Raw genomic sequence first — 16731 nt, forward strand, 5'->3', positions numbered from 1 at the left:
TAGTCCTAAGAAGGATTCCACAAGTGACCTTGTGAACTCTGACCAGTACATTTTATTTTCCTTACTTAGCATTGATTTCTCAAGCCCCTTCAAATTTTAACTCCTGCAGGAAACTTCCTGATTTCTTTTCTGTCTTGGTAATTCCAGTCAAATTGGATCTGTTCCTTTCTTTTGCAAAAATCACATTCTGACAGGAACTGCTGCTTCCTGTTTGTTCCCCTGCAGCACATTTGTGAATACTGACATTCAAAGGGGTAAGTAGAAGTCTGTCTAGTTCCAAAGTCCACTCTTTCTACTTCATCACCTGGACAATCCCTCAGGTAGGCTGGCTGAATCATGTCGGTATTACTTTGGTGATATTTTAGTAAACTCAATACATTTGTTAGCAGTGCTAAAAGATTTAGAAAAGTTTCCAGGAAATCCCTGGCAAAAGTCCTGCCTTTTTTCTCTCAATACATGTAGGTCACCGGAGATAATAATATCTAGTGATTCCAAAATTTAATGTGCATTTGGATCACTTGAAGATCTTATTAAAATGCAGATTCTGATTTAGTAGGTCTGAGGTGAAGTAGATATTACATATTTCTGTTCTTTTTTTTTTCCTGAAACTTTAATGAAAATGTAAATGCAAAGACTTTGTATTCCACTTCAGTAAGCTCATGGCATCAATCAAATTTGACTGCAATTAGCCATAGGGAAAATTTTGGCTAATTGAAAATTATGTATACATAAAAAATAGGCCATAGGTGCTTATGTTGATAAAATCAAAATGAAAATAAACAATAATCAGGTAGTTCAAACAAAACCAATGAAAAGACAATGAAAGTTTAAAATAATGAGGTTACAGTAATATCAAAGGAGCATTACCAATTAGTCATGAGATCCATGAATAATGAAAGTAGTCAAAACTATAACCACACTTGTTATCCTGAAAAAATGTATAACTTTTATATTGTTTTATTTTTATTTTTTTGAGACAGTCTTACTCTGTTGCCCTGAGTAGAGTGCCATGGCCGTCAGCCTAGCCCACAGCAACCTCAAACTCCTGGGCTCAAGTGATCCTCCTGCCTCCTGCCTCAGCCTCCCAAGTAGCTGGGACTACAGGCGTGTGCTACCACCCCTGGCTAATTTTTCTATTTTTAGTAGAGACTAGAGACGGTGGAGGAGGTGGGGGGGTCTTGCTCTTGCTCAGGCTGGTCTAAAACTCCTGACCTCCAGGGATCCTCCCACCTTGGCCTCAGAGTGCTAGGATTACAGGTGTGAGCTACTGTAGCCAGAAATGTATAACTTTTAAGACTCTTACTTAAAAGCCAGAAGGCTTCAAAATGAATGAATCAACTGTTATGGTATGAACTGTGTCTCCCCAAAATACATTTGTTGAATCCCACTTTTCAAAATGTAATTGCATTTGGATTTATGACCTTAAAAGAGGTAAGTTAAAATGACGCTGTTAGTGTGAACCTTAATCCAATCTGACTGGTCTCCTTATGAGAAGAGAAAGATACTCCAGCAGCTTGTTCTCCATTTGTCTCTTTCTTCTTCCCCACCCTTCTGTCCCATTTCCACATTCACAGGAATAGGAAAAAAGTTGTCCCTTGTCCAGAAAGAGCACATTTTCCAGCGGGACATCAGGAACATAAACATAACCTGACAGGCACAGCCAGTGGGATAGGATTGGGGAAAGAAGAACACAGGGTGGCACAGCATAGGGGTGGGTTAACTCCCCCAGTAGGGGACTCGGGATCCTCCCTAAGGTGGGGGCTGTGAACCAGGAGGCCTGAGGACTGCAGGACTGGGTTCCAGAAGGACTTGAAAATGGAAGGAGGGACTCAGGAAAGGACATTTCTACATAACCCCAAGGGCCAGGGGCAGTGCACAGCTTCCTGGCCCTACACTTGAGGGGCCCAAGGGGTAAGGCCGGGAATGCAAGAAACAAGGATCCACCTGCCCAGTGGGGAATTGCGGTTTGGAGTGGGGAGGGGTGATGGTGAAGAGACTGAAGCAGATTCCTGATACTGTATATTTCTTTTTCTTTTTTTTTTTTTGAGACAGAGTCTCACTTTGTTGCCCGGGCTAGAGTGAGTGCCGTGGCGTCAGCCTAGCTCACAGCAACCTCAAACTCCTGGACTTAAACGATCCTACTGCCTCAGCCTCCCGAGAAGCTGGGACTACAGGCATGCACCACCATGCCCGGCTAATTTTTTCTACATATATTTTTAGTTGTCCAGATAATTTATTTCTATTTTTAGTAGAGACGGGGTCTCGCTCAGGCTGGTCTCGAACTCCTGACCTCGAGCGATCCACCCGCCTCGGCCTCACAGAGGGCCAGGATTACAGGCGTGAGCCACCTCGCCCGGCCCTGATACTGTATATTTCTAACAAGCTTCCAGGTGATGCCAATGTTCCTGGTCCATGGACTACACTTTAAATAACAAAGCTCTAGAGTAGTGCTATCTAATTGAACTTTTTTGTGCTGGTGGAAATATTCTGTACTGTCCAATAGTGTAGCCACGCTGGGAGGCCAAGGTGGGGGTGGATCGCTCGAGGTCAGGAGTTCGAGACCAGCCTGAACGAGACCCCGTCTCTACTAAGAGTAGAAATAAAAATTATCTGGACAACTAAAAATATACATAGAAAAAATTAGCCGGGCATGGTGGCGCATGCCTGTAGTCCCAGCTACTCGGGAGGCTGAGGCAGGAGGATCATTTGAGCCCAGGAGTTTGAGGTTGCTGTGAGCTAGGCTGACGCCACGGCACTCACTCTAGCCCGGGCAACAGAGCTAGACTCTGTCTCAAAAAAAAAAAAAAAGAGAGAGAGAGAAAGAAAGTCAAGTCATTTCAGAAAACAGTTTGGCAGAAAGCAGTAAAGTTGAATGTACACATACCTAGAAATTTCACTCCTAGGCTGGGCGGTGGCTCACGCCTGTAATCCTAGCACTCTGGGAGGCCGAGGCAGGTGGATTGTTTGAGCTCAGGAGTTCAAGACCAGCCTGAGCAAGAGCAAGACCCCGTCTCTACTAAAAATAGAAAGAAATTATATGGGCAGCTAAAAATATATATAGAAAAAATAAGCCAGGCGTGGTGGCGAATGCCTATAGTCCCTGCTACTCGGGAGGCTGAGGCAGGAGGATCGCTTGAGCCCAGGAGTTTGAGGTTGCTGTGAGCTAGGCTGATGCCATGGCACTCTAGCCTGGGCAGCAGAGCGAGACTCTGTCTCAAAAAAAAAAAAGAAAAGAAATTTCACTCCTGGAGAAACTCATGCACGTTTGCACCAGGATGCATATACAAGAAAGCTCATGGCAACACTGTTTGTGATAACCAAACACAGAGAACATAAATAGTGGTGGCAAATGGTACCCTCTTTTCTTTCAAAAGGACAATATATCTTTTCCCATGTGACTTGTTGTGACTCCTGGTGTGGAATATTTACTCCACCTAATTGACTTTTGGCTTGGCTGTGAGACGTGCTTTGGTCAATAGAATGTGAGCAGAGCAGACGTAATATATATCACATCCAAGCAGAAGCTTTAAGAGTCATAATGAGTTTTCTGCCAGAGCTATTGCTTCTGCCTATGCCACAAAAAGACATGTCCCAGACAGAGTTTGCTCTATGTTTTAGAATGAGAAAACACACGGAAACTAAGCTGGTACAGTTTACAAGTATCAAGAGCAAGAAACAGATACTTGTTATTATAAGCCAGTGAGACTAGGAGTTCTTTACTGCAGCAAGGCTAATACACACAATAGAATAGATAAATTGTGGTATATAGCAACAATGGAATACCATACAGCAATGAAAATAAATGAGCCATAGACACACACAGCATACAACAACAAAATAGTGTAGAACCAAAGCCAGATACAAAACCATATATACAATATGATTCCATCTAAAGTTTAAAAAAGCAGGCAAAACTTTGTTGGGGGGAATTCACAGGTTAAGGTTAACACTATAAAGAAAACCAAGGACACAGCTGCTGTAAAAATCAGGATAATGATTATCTCTGGGGGTGGAAAGATGGGACGGTGTTGTGACCGACACAGGATACAAGGTGACATTCTATGGTACTGCAATGTTCTGTTTCTTGAACTGGATGTCCACTTGTGATTTTTTTTGTAAACAGCACATTTTCATTTTATTAACTTCTATGTATATTTCACAATAAAAAGTTTTTAAAATTTTTCCAGGCATTGCTCACTTGTTCCTCTAAGTCTTCCTTGAAAGTTTCCAGTTAACACTCTCACCTGGAAATCACTATAAATTAGTTCCGTAATTGAGATTTCACAAGATGCTAGATCAAAATGCTTTACTGACAGCCCAATATAGACTGTCTAACACTTCACTCCTTCTCTTATTCCTGGAATTCTTAATCCAAAAAACCCCCAGAAAACCACTCATACCAATCTGGCAAGGTCCACTATTTATAATTCATCACTGCTGTTGATTAGTCAGAATTCCTTCATCCTTTAAAGGCTTACACATTTTTTTCTTTTTAAATATTTATTCCATTATTTTATTTAACGTTGAGATCATAGTTGCATTATGGTGATTTCCAGAAACATTTTCTGAAATTCATGTATTCATTCCTCTTTCTCCCCAAATTCCTATTAGTTGTTTAGCACCTGCAGTGCACATACAGATGTATGAAAATAATGACACATTGTTGATATTCTATAAAAGGAACAATAAATGGAATGTTTAACCTATGTCATATAATGAGAAACACTACTAATGAATGATATTTTGATTTCCCTGTTGTTTTCGAAACATTAGCAGCAAGTCACACAATATTACTGGTGTTTGCATTTCACCGTGAATGGTCCTATTTTTTTCTTACTAAAGGGACATTTTCAATATAGTCAGCTTTTTGTTCATCTGCCTGACTGAAATCAAATCCTCTGACACCTAATTTCTCCTTGGCTGTCATGTTTCTTGTAATCTCATTTGTAGTACATCACTCCAAAGAAACTTCCTTTCCTACACTTACAGTTCATTAATATGCCATTTTCTAAAATATCATTATTGTAAGCTTTCCTCATCTAATTACAAGCACCTCTGAAAATAAGGTTTCTCTTATTCCTCCAGGCATTACATGGGTGGCAGGGCACAAATAGGAAAATACAAATTCATAATAATTCCCTGTCCCTGGGAGAAAGCACAGGTGATTGTGGTAAGCACTGCAGATACCCTCTTATAGCATATATCTTCCTAAAAAATTATGTAGTATACCCCTGTACTAGTGAGGCTCTAACCAGGAAAACAGATAGTACTCTAAGCGTTTGAAACAGAGGAAATTTTATGCAGGAAATTAATTGCACAGTTGATGAAGGAGATGAGCAGCCAACAGTGGATGGTGAGGCAGTCCAGGGATAATCAATGCCAGGAAGACTACTACACCTTAGCAGAAGGGACAAAGCCAAGAAGTGGTATTACTGGGGCCCAGTTGCCAGAACCACACTGCAGAAGCTGAAAGTGTGACAGGCTTGTCATGCTGGTAATGGAACCATGGAGGAGATGAGACCAATGCTAGAGAGACCACCCAGGGCAGAGTGGGGGCGTGCAGCATCCTGGCTTCTCCCTCTCTCCTATATTCCACTAGTGCTTTCCATTAACCAAATCCAGCTGAAAAACAGCAGAAGCAGGAAAACAGGGTAAGGACAAAAAATGGAGTGACTAGGAAGGAAAAGGAGATTCAGAGAAGTCGTAACATTTATCTCCAAGAAGTCAAAGGGCCATCACTTGAGAGAGGGAATGAATTTATTCTCCACAGCACATGGGAGGCCCAACAGATGGAAAATTCAAGACAATAAATTTCAACTCGAAATTAGGAAGAATGTTTAAATAAGCAGAAGAGTATTAAAAGGGGAACAATTCGCCTTGAAAAGTGGTGATCTTGGAGCCCACAGTTCTGTAAATATTGTTGAAATATTACCAATGAAATGGTTTTCTACAAATTCTATATGATGTCATTAAAAGCCACAGAAGGACATTCATGGTAGAATCTAGGTAGTGGGCATGTGGGTGCTCACTGTAAAATCTTTTGACTTTGCAGTATATTTGAAATATTCTATTAATATAATAAAATGTTAGAAAAACATCACTGAAGGCAGCAAGAAAGATATCTAAGTTCACAAAATGAGAATATCTATTCATAGGTGCATTAGTTATTTATTACTGGGTAACAAATTACCCAAAATTTAACAGCTTAAAGCAGCAAATGTTTATTATCTCAAAGTTTCTGGGGATCAAGAGTCCAGGATTAGTTGAGCTGGGTGGTTTTGGTTCAGGGTCTCTCACGAGGTTGCAGTCAAGCTGCAGGCTGGGCTGCAGTCATCCAAATGCTTGGCTGTGGAGGCTCCACTTCCAAACTTAACTCCTCTGTTTGTTGAGGACATAGTCTCTCACAGGCTGTTGGCTGGAGTCCTCAGTTCTTTGCCATGTTGATCTCTCCATAGGAAGGAGTGCTCAAGTGTTCTCCCAACATGGCAGCTCAATTCCCCAGAGCAAGTGATCTGAAAGGGAGAGAGTGTACCCAAGATGCAAACCACCGTATTAGACCTTTCAGTAAGAATAAAAGTATATACCAAGATTCTGAGAAGATGGCAACAGTCTAGTAGTGGCATAGTTTTTAGATTTTCCCAAACTCCCATATAAAAACAGAATAACTAGCAAAACACAAAACCCACAAACAATATTTATAACACTAGATGACAAAGTATCCCATAAACCTGAAATTGCAAGCACATGAAGACAAACCAAGAGCTATTGACATCCATGTAGGAAAAAAACACTAGAAAGTGCTAAGAGCCAGTTTGAGAACAATCGCTGAAACCAAGAAGGTTATTGCCCACTCCAATAGCAGGTGTATGTAAGGATCCCACAATATGAAGGTCTACAAAGGCTGGAGCAGTCTAGACCCTATAAATGCTGGATAATAACCAACCATGGATCCCTCCTAGGATAGTTTCCCACACTAGGGAGAAACTACTAGAAATGGAACAAAAACTGAGCATGGCAGAGACAACCTAGAAGAAGGAAAGAGAAGAAGGAAAGCTAAAACTAGGGGAGGAAAACAGAGCCAGGAAAAATCTCAGAAAGCAAACCATGTAGTTTTAACACTACACAAAAATGAAAAAAAAGGAAGCTCTGTAAATTTAAAAAATTAATTGAACTAAGCCTTCTTCCAAGATTTTAAGAAAATTAGTCTCACATAAATACAAGCAACAGAAAAGTGTGCCATTCAATTTCCATACAAGTTACTACAAGAAAAAAGAATAAAGAGCAGAATAATATCCAAATGAAATCATGCTAAAAAGTCATACTCAATAAACAGATTAACACTCTAATGTGTTACTGCATAAGAAGCTAAAAGCCATTAAGAATATGATACAAGATATAAAAGAACATAAATCAAAATAAGAAATATTCAGAAATGAGGCAACAGAACCTAAGCAAGAATTACAATTTTTAAAAACCACTTTAAAAATAAAGACTAGGAGGCAGGGTGGCGGAGGCAAAAAATAAATAAATAAATAAAGACTAAACTAAAAGGAACACAAGAGCAAATAAGGACAAGTGAGGCATTTTTGAAAAGAAGATGAAAAGGAAGAGCATTCTTTAAATAAAAAGAAATGAAGAAAGTAAAAGGATTCCAGAGAAAGTGACAGCTATTGAAGACAGACTAAAAAAAAAAAAAAAAAATCTAACACATGGATAATAGGAATAGGAGTGCTTAAAGAAAAAGAACAGGCCAGGCTGGTGACACACACCTGTAGTCCTAGGTACTTGGGAGGCTGAAGCGATATGATCATTTGAGCCCAGGAGTTCCAGGTCACAGTGAGGTATGATGATGACGCTGCACTCCAGCCTGGGTGACGGAGCGAGACTCTGTCTATAGAAAGGAGAAGGAGGAGAGAGAAAAAAAGCAAGGAGAGAGGATAAGCACTAAAAATATAACTCAGGAAAACTTTCCTAGAATTTAAAAACAAACAAGTTTAAAAACTATACAAGGCCAAGCTGGGTGGCTCATGCCTGTAATCCTAGCACTCTGGGAGGCCGAGGAGGGAGGATCGCTTGAGGTCAGGAGTTCGAGACCAGTCTGAGCAAGAGCAAGACCCCGTCTCTACTAAAAAATAGAAAGAAATGATCTGGACAGCTAAAAATATATAGAAAAAAATTAGCCGAGCATGGTGGTGTATGCCTATAGTCCCAGCTACTTGGGAGGCTGAGGCAGAAGGATCGCTTGAGCCCAGGAGTTTGAGGTTGCTGTGATCTGGGCCTACGCCATGGCATTCTAGCCTGGGCAACAGAGTGAGACTCTGTTTCAAAAAAATAAAATAAAAAATAAAAACTATACAAGTCTGGCACAGTGGCCCACACCTATAGTCCCAGCTACTCAGGAGGCTGAGGCAGGAGGATTGTTTGAGCCCAGGAGTTCGAGTCTAGCCTGAGCAACACAGTCAAACCCCCTCTCGTTAAAAGTATATTTTAAAAAATCACACTGTGTTTCTGAAAATGGTAATACAGAATGACCAACACCAAAAAATAATCTAGTAAATTTATTTGGGTTGAAAGAAAAAGAAAAATAATCCCTATGGGCATCTAGATAAGAATACTGCATGACATAAAGTGAGAAGTGAAATTGGATAAGTATTATTAGACTTAAACAGCAATATTTTGTGTCAGAAGAAAATGGAATAATAGGAAATGTGTTCCTAGCTTGTGGCTGGAAGTGTTTCCCAGACTGACAGAAAGGCCACTGCAAGTAGCAAATTAAAAGGTATGTTTAAAAAAAAATATGGCCACTGCAGGTTGAGACCCCTTTATGAGAAATAAAGCTCTCTTAAAAACAAAAAAAGAAAGAAAGAACATGTTAAGACACTTAACAATATAAAATATGAATCAAGGATATTTTATCCAGCAAAACTGACATTTAAATATAAAGGTCACAAATACAATTTTTACATCATGCATTAGCTCAGTGAATATTGTTCCCATGAGCCACTGCTAATAAATCTATTAGACAAAGAGCTTCAAACAAGCAAAATGACTAGAGGGTCACTGATATAATATACTGGTGGTAAACATTAAATATATAGTTCCTTGTAGAACTACAACTAAATGAAGGTTAAAAAAGAAGAGAGATTATAGTATGTAATAGCTACATGATCTAACAATTTAAATATACTAATAATAGTTATTTTAAAATGTGGGGAGAATGAGAACAACATATGTAGAAAAACTCTCTTTGTTTTCAGTATTCATAATTTGGTGGTGGTAGTAGTAGTACTAGTGTTAACATTATGAAACATCTGCATGTGCAAAGTGGATAAAGCAAATGTTAGTTACAGAATATTCTAATTCTAATATCCCCTGTGTCCTTAGAACGTGAATTCTTGGCTGGTCCGAAGGTACTGAGTTATCTTCACTTGATTGTTCACAGTCAGTTACAGATTGAAGTTCTTGTTCTACCACTTTCCCCCCTTCTCACTGCTGCACTTGACTAGTCTAAAAAGAAAAAGGGAAAAAAAAAAAACTGAATTCTTTTATTTATTTATTTATTTTTTAAGGATGGGGTTTCTCTATGTCACCCAGGCTGGAGTGCTTGATCACAGCTCACAGTAACCTCAAACTCCTGGGCTCAAATGAGAACACCTCAGCCTCCTAAGTAGCTGGACTACAGGTGAGCACCATCACCCCCAGCTAATTTTAATTTTTTTTAGAGATGGGGGAGTCTCACTGTGTTGCCCAGGCTAGTCTCAAACTCCTGGTCTCAAGCGATCTTCCTGCCTCAGCCTCCCAAAGCACTGGGATTAGATGTGAGCCACTGCGCCTAGCCCACAACTTGAATTCTTGATGTGGAAGAAATACAGATGTAATATGATAATCAGGATGGTGCTGCTTTTGGACAGAAGCTGGGGTATATGGAGGATCTTCTGGGATGGCATGACCTGGGTGTTTGCTGCAAGACAGATTACCTTATTATACTAAGTCATAAAGTGTGTTATCTCCTCAAAGTAATTATACATCCAAAATATTGACTAAAGAAATGTTTAAAATAATTTGTGGTTAATGGTGCAACCACTTTGAAAAACAGTTTAGCAGTTCCTCAGAAAGTTAAACATAGAGTTACCCTATGACCTAGCAATTCCAATCCCAGGTATATAGACTCAAGAGAAATGAAAACATATGTCCACACAAAAACTTGTACAGAAATGTTCATAACAGCATTATTCATAATAACCAAAAAGTGGAAACAACTCAAATGTCCATCAACCAATGAATGGATAAATAAAATGTTGCATGTCTATACAATATAATAATAGCTCAGCAATGAAAAGGAATAGTGAGGCCAGGCATGGTGGCTCACACCTGCAATCCCAGCACTCTGAGAGGCTGAGGCAGGAGGATTGCTTGAGGCCAGGAGTTTGAGATCAACCTGGACAACATAGCAAGACCCTGCCTCTACAAAAATTTTTTAAAAAATTAGCCAGGCATGGTAGCATGCACCTGTAGTCCCAGCTATTTGAGAGGCTGAAGTGGTAGGATTACTTGATCCCAGGAGTTCAAGGCTGCAGTGAGCTATAATTGAGCCACTGCACCCAGCCCCTCTGTATCCCTCCAAAATCCAAGCATTCACCATTTCCCACTTGTATCAATACAAGTTTTTTTTCCTCAATTTTTTTTATTTCAAAATATTAAGGGAGTACAAGTGTTTTTGTTACAAGGTTATCTTGTATAATGCTTAAGTCAGGGCTTTTAGTGTGGCCATCACCAGAATAGTGTTCATTATACCCAATTGTAAGTTTTTATCCCACACCTACCCCCCCACCCTCCCCACTTCTTGGTTTGTCATATCCTTTATGTCCTTTCATGCCCCTGTGTACTGAGCTATTGGCTCCCACTTAGTGAGAACATATGGTGTTTGGTTTTCCATTCCTGAGATACTTCACTTAGAATAATGGTCTCCAGTTCCCTCCACAGTGCTGCAAATGACATTATTTCATTCCTTTTTATGGCTGAGTAGTACTCTATGGTATATGTGTGTGTGTACCGTGTTTTCTATAAAAGATAAGGAATGCTTCATGAATTTCCATGCCAGCCTTGCGCAGGGGCCATGCTAATGTTCTCTGTATTGCTCCAATTTTTTAGTATATGTGCTGCTGATGCGAGCACTCAATCCCAGTTTTTATTCAAGTCCTCCTCATAAAATTCTAGCTCCTTTTCAATCCCTCCTCCAATTTAAACCAGGATCTATAATCTACATTTCTGACCATCTCAGTTCCTTGCTCATAACTCTTCAATGGTTTCCTTTGGTTAGGATAAAACCTAAGCTCCTCAACAAGGCATATCTTCAGTTCCCCCTTCCTCTGGCAGTGCGCTTAGATTCCTTTGGGGGAATTACCTTTCCCCCACTGTGGGTAGTGTTGATGGGACAATAAATCAAGGTACCCTAGACAGGTGGGTCCATGCTATAAGGCCAATTAAACTCTCCTCAGGATTTTGAATCCTGAGTCGAATTATGCAGGTATGGAAAAAAAACATATATTGGCACTCACTCCTTCTGACAGTTGAATGTTCCTGCTGCCTAGAGTTTTGCAGCAGCCCTTGATCCTTTTTCCAAGCCTAGTTCTTTAGCTTTCCCGTCAATTCTGTGAGCCACCCATCTTTCCAATAAATTCCTTTTTTGTTTGTATTATCTGAGTGAGTCATTTTGCTTATGACCAAAAAACTGTAACAGATACAAGGACCTTGTCTATTTCCCGCCTTACCTCTCTCTGGCATACCCTAATATGTTTTCCCCTCTTCCAATAGTGAATTCCTTATAGTCTCCTACTCAAAGTGTACTCTTCCCTCACCTCTTAAGAAGCTGTTGACACACATCTCAGTTCCAGGGCAAGTGCAATCTCCTCTCCAAGGATACTCTGCCTTCCCCTATATCCCTACAATGCACTGGTATACCTTGAACATAAACCATTATTTCAGTTATAATTTTTTGTACATGTCTCTTACTAGACTCTAAGTTCTTGGAGTAGGGACTGTGTCTTTTTATCTCTGATTCTCCAACCCAGTCCAGTGTCTGGCTCGAAAAGGCATTTCAAAATGTGTGCTAATGAATGCAAAAAACAAATGAAGGCACTATTATGGCAGCTTTACAGCTATGGCTCAGAGATCTCTATTTTAAAGGCAAGTATGACTATGTGCTGGTCACACATGTAATATTTTCATTTACATTTTACTTCTTTTAAGTTGGCCTTCTCTGAAAGAAGGGCTGAGGAAGAGTTTCCATTTCTCCAACATCAAAATTTTGTTATTTCAGGCTGGCTGTGGTGGCTCACACCTGTAAGCCTAGCACTCTGGGAGGCTGAGGCAGGAGGATCGCTTGAGCTCAGGAGTTCGAGACCAGCCTGAGCAAGAGCGAGACCCCTTCTCTATTTAAAAAAATAAAAAATAAAAACCCAAAAGATTTTGTTATTTCAATGATATCTTAAAAAGCAAACTTTGGATGGCATCCCAATGAGTTACACAATAAAAAAGAAAGCTGTTTTCTCTTATTTCCCTCATTTCCCTCATTCCTGGAATTTACCATTTTGGCTCTTCCTAAGGAATGTTTTCGTTAGAATTTGTTACCATTACAAGGTTCTTATTTAAAATAATCAGGGTTTAGCCATCAGGTGGCTTTCAAGTTATAAACAATAATGCATTTGGGGAATTTGAGAACTCCAGAATGTGGAAGTGTCTCATACAAATCAGAGAGGCTACTGTTGCAATGTGGAGAGACCAGCAGCCCAAGGCTTAAGTTACTGGCCCTCTAGTTTACCTTGAAATTAAATACCTTTCATCAACCATTTCACAACTACCTCTGGTTCATTGGAAAAACAAGAAAAAAAAATTTACATATTAAAAGTGGACAGCTCTGGGGAATAGGACTGAGGTTAAGAAAGGATGGGGCAAGGGAATATTTATTTTCATTATTAGCCCTTCTGTACCATTTATTTTATAACCTTGTGCATATATTATTGTTTCTCTTAAAATTTTGTTTAAATTTTATCCAACTACAGTAGTGACACATATTTGCTCCTTCTGTTCTTTGACATCATTTAACAGAATGTTGTGCCCCTCATCCCCTATACCCACTAGACCAGTGGCATCCAAATTTTTTTTTTTTTTTTTGAGACAGAGTCTCACTTTGTTGCCCGGGCTAGAGTGAGTGCTGTGGTGTCAGCCTAGCTCACAGCAACCTCAAACTCCTGGGCTTAAGCGATCCTACTGCCTCAGCCCCCCGAGTAGCTGGGACTACAGGCATGTGCCACCATGCCCGGCTAATTTTTTCTCTATATATTTTTAGTTGTCCAGATAATTTCTTTCTATTTTTAGTAGAGACGGGGTCTTGCTCTTGCTCAGGCTAGTCTCAAACTCCTGACCTCGAGCGATCCACCCGCCTCGGCCTCCCAGAGGGCTAGGATAACAGGCGTGAGCCACTGCACCCAGCCTAAATATTTTTAAATGAACTTTATTGAGGCATAATTCACATACAATCAAATGCACCTATTTAAAGTGTACTGTTAAACGAGTTTTAACAAATGTATCTATCAGTGTAACTACCTCCATAATCAAGGTACAGAACATTCACATCACCTGAAAACATACCCGTGTACCCTTAGCAGTCAATCCCCAACTCCTGGCCCTAGCCCTAGGCAACCACTGATCTGCTTTCTGTCACCATAGATTAGTTTTTACTAAAATTTTATATAATAGAGCCATACAGAACGTACTGTTTTACATCTGGCTTCTTTTGCTAGGCAAAGTTTTTTGAGATTTGTCCATGCTGCAAAAGTATCATAGTTTGCTCTTTTTTATTCCTTAGTACTATTCCATTGTGTGGTATGCCACAGTTTGTTTTGTTCATTCTCCTATTTTTGGGAATTTGAGTTGTTTCCAGGTTGGGGCTATTAAGAAAATAAAGCTATCGTGAACATTTGTCTCCACATTTTTCTTTGTATAGATATATACTTTCATTACTGTTGAAATAAATCCCTAGGAGGGGATACAAGAAATTGACTAACTGTTCTTAAAGTTTTACAGTGCTGGTTGTCCCACATCCTGCAACACTTGGTATTGTTAGTATTTATTTTAAATTAAAAAAAAATTGAGGAATAAATACCTAGGAGTTCAACTACTGACTTGTATGGTAACTATATATTGAACTTTTAGGAAATTTTTAAGAAATGGCCAGACCTTTTCCCAAAATGGTTGTACCATTTTACATTCCCATCGACAATGTGTGCGAGTTTTGATTGCTGTACATCCTCACCTATATTTGGTGATGTTGGTCTTCTTAAAGACTACTGTAGGCCGGGCGCAGTGGCTCACGCCTGTAATCTTAGCATTCTGGGAGGCTGAGGAGGGCAGATTGTTGGAGCTCAGGAGTTTGAGACCAGCCTGAGCAAGAGCGAGACCTTGTCTCTACTAAAAATGGAAAGAAATGATCTGGAGAGCTAAAAATATATATAGAAAAAAAATTAGCCCGGCATGGTGACACATGCCTGTAGTCCCAGCTACTCGGGAGGCTGAGGCAGGAGGATTGCTTGAGCCCAGGAGTTTGAGGTTGCTGTGAGCTAGGCTGATGCCACGGCACTCTAGCCTCGGCAACAGAGCGAGACTCTGTCTCAAAAAAACAAACAAAAAAAAGACCACTGTAGTGAGTGTGTTGTGGTATCTCATTGGGGTTTTAATCTGTATTCTCTGACAATGAGTAATGCTGACCATCACTTCATGTGTTTACTGGCCATTATTATATATTTTTTTGTGAAATTAGTGTTCAAATCTTTTGCCCTTTTTTTCTTTGCTTTTTTTTAAGAGACAGTGTCTTGCTCTGTCGCCCAGGTTGGAGTGCAGTGGTGTCATCACAGCTCACTACAACCTAGAACCCCTTGGCTCAAGAGATCCTCCTGCCTCAGCTTCTTGAGTAGCTGGGACTGTAGGCGTGAGCCACCAGGCCTGACTAATTTTTCTATTTCTTGTAGAGACAGTGTCTCACTCTTGCTCAGGCTGGTCTCAAACTCCTGGCCTCAAGAGATTCTCCCACCTAAGCCTCCCAAAGTGCTTACAGGCATCAGCCACTGTGCCTGCCCGACAATTGCTTATTTTTTAATGTTTTTTTATTTCAGCATATTATGGGGGTACAAAAGTTTAGGTTACATATATTGCCGTTGCCCCCTCCCCCCATCAGACCTTCAAGCGTGTCCATCCCCTAGATGATGTGCATCGCACTCACTATGTATGAACATACCCATCCTCTCCCCCGCCACACACATCTGCCAGACACCAGATTAATGTTATTCCTAAATGAGCTCTTAGGTGATGATCAGTGAAACCAATTTGATGGTGAGTACATGTGGTGCTTATTTTTCCATTCTTGGGATACTTCACTTAGTAGAATGGGTTCCAGCTTTTTAAAACCAATTTTTCCCCATGGAAGTTACCTTTGTCAGACCTCAACTGTTCCATTAATCTTGTGACTACCTTACTCTAATACCACACTGTCTTGATTATTGTTACTTTATAGCAAAGTCTTGAAATCAGATAGTATAAATCCTCTAACTTTAGTCTTCCTTCTCTAAATTGTTTTTAGCTAATCTAAGTCCTTTGCATTCTAGTATAAATTCTGGAATTATTCTGTCAATTTCTACATAAAAGCCTGCTAGGCTTTTGATTGGGATTGCAATAAATCTATAGATCAATTTGAGATGAATGGACATCTTAACAATACCTAATCTTCCATGGTACATTTTCCATTTATTTAGATCTTCTTTAATTTCTCACAGCAACATCTTGCAGTTTTCGATACACCAGTCTTGCACATGTTTTGTTAAACGTATCCCTAAGGATCTCGTGTTTAGGCATTATTGTAAGTGATTTTGTTTTTAAATTTCAATGTCTGATTGTTCATTGCTAAGTAGTTTTTATAGATTTACATTTTGTATACTGTGTTGGCATTGTATCCTGTGACCTTGCTAAATTAAATTGAGTTATAGTAACTTTCTTATAGATTCCATAGGACTTTATATGCACATGATCATGTCATCTCCAAATACAGTTTTACATTTTTTTCTTTCCAATCTATATGACTTTTGTTTATTTTTCTTGCCTTACTGCACTAGTTAGTACTAATACAGTACAATGATGTATTGAAGCAGTAAGGTTAGATATCCTTTCTTTCTTTTTTCTTTTCTTCTTTTCTCTCCCTCTTTTTTTTTTTTCTTTTTTCCTAAACATCCTATAATGCACAGGAAGCTATCCTTTGTTTATTCTCAATCTTACTGGGAAAACAGAATTTCACCATTATAAATGTGATGTTAGTAATAGTTTTTTTCCAATTTATTTATTGTGGTAAAATGGATACAATATAAAATTTACCATCTTATCCATTTTATTTATTTATTTATTTATTTTGAGACAGAGTCTTGCTCTGTTGCCCATGCTAGAGCACAGTGGCATGAGCCTAGCTCACAGCAATCTCAAACTCCTGGGCTCAAGGAATCCTCCTGCCTCAGCCTTCCAAATACCTGGGACTACAGGCACACACCACACACCACTTAACAATAGGTTTTTAAGAAAGGCTTTTACTAGGGACATGTCTCCTGCTAATTCTAGTTTGCTGGGGGCTTTTTTTTTCCCATTATAAATAAAGGCACAATTTTGTCAAATTTTTTTCTGTAACTATTGAGA

At 39.5% G+C, this 16731-nt stretch overlaps 1 non-coding gene across 1 annotated transcript; it reads right to left on the reverse strand.

The window, feature by feature from the left end:
* Positions 1-11066: 11066 nt before the first annotated feature.
* Positions 11067-11175, reverse strand: LOC123631163. The gene has a single exon (XR_006733032.1). It is a non-coding gene; the product is annotated as a U6 spliceosomal RNA (small nuclear RNA).
* Between the last annotated feature and the right edge of the window lie 5556 nt (positions 11176-16731).

The sequence above is a fragment of the Lemur catta genome, chromosome 1 (genome assembly GCF_020740605.2).
Source record: "Lemur catta isolate mLemCat1 chromosome 1, mLemCat1.pri, whole genome shotgun sequence".
NCBI lineage: Eukaryota > Metazoa > Chordata > Mammalia > Primates > Lemuridae > Lemur > Lemur catta.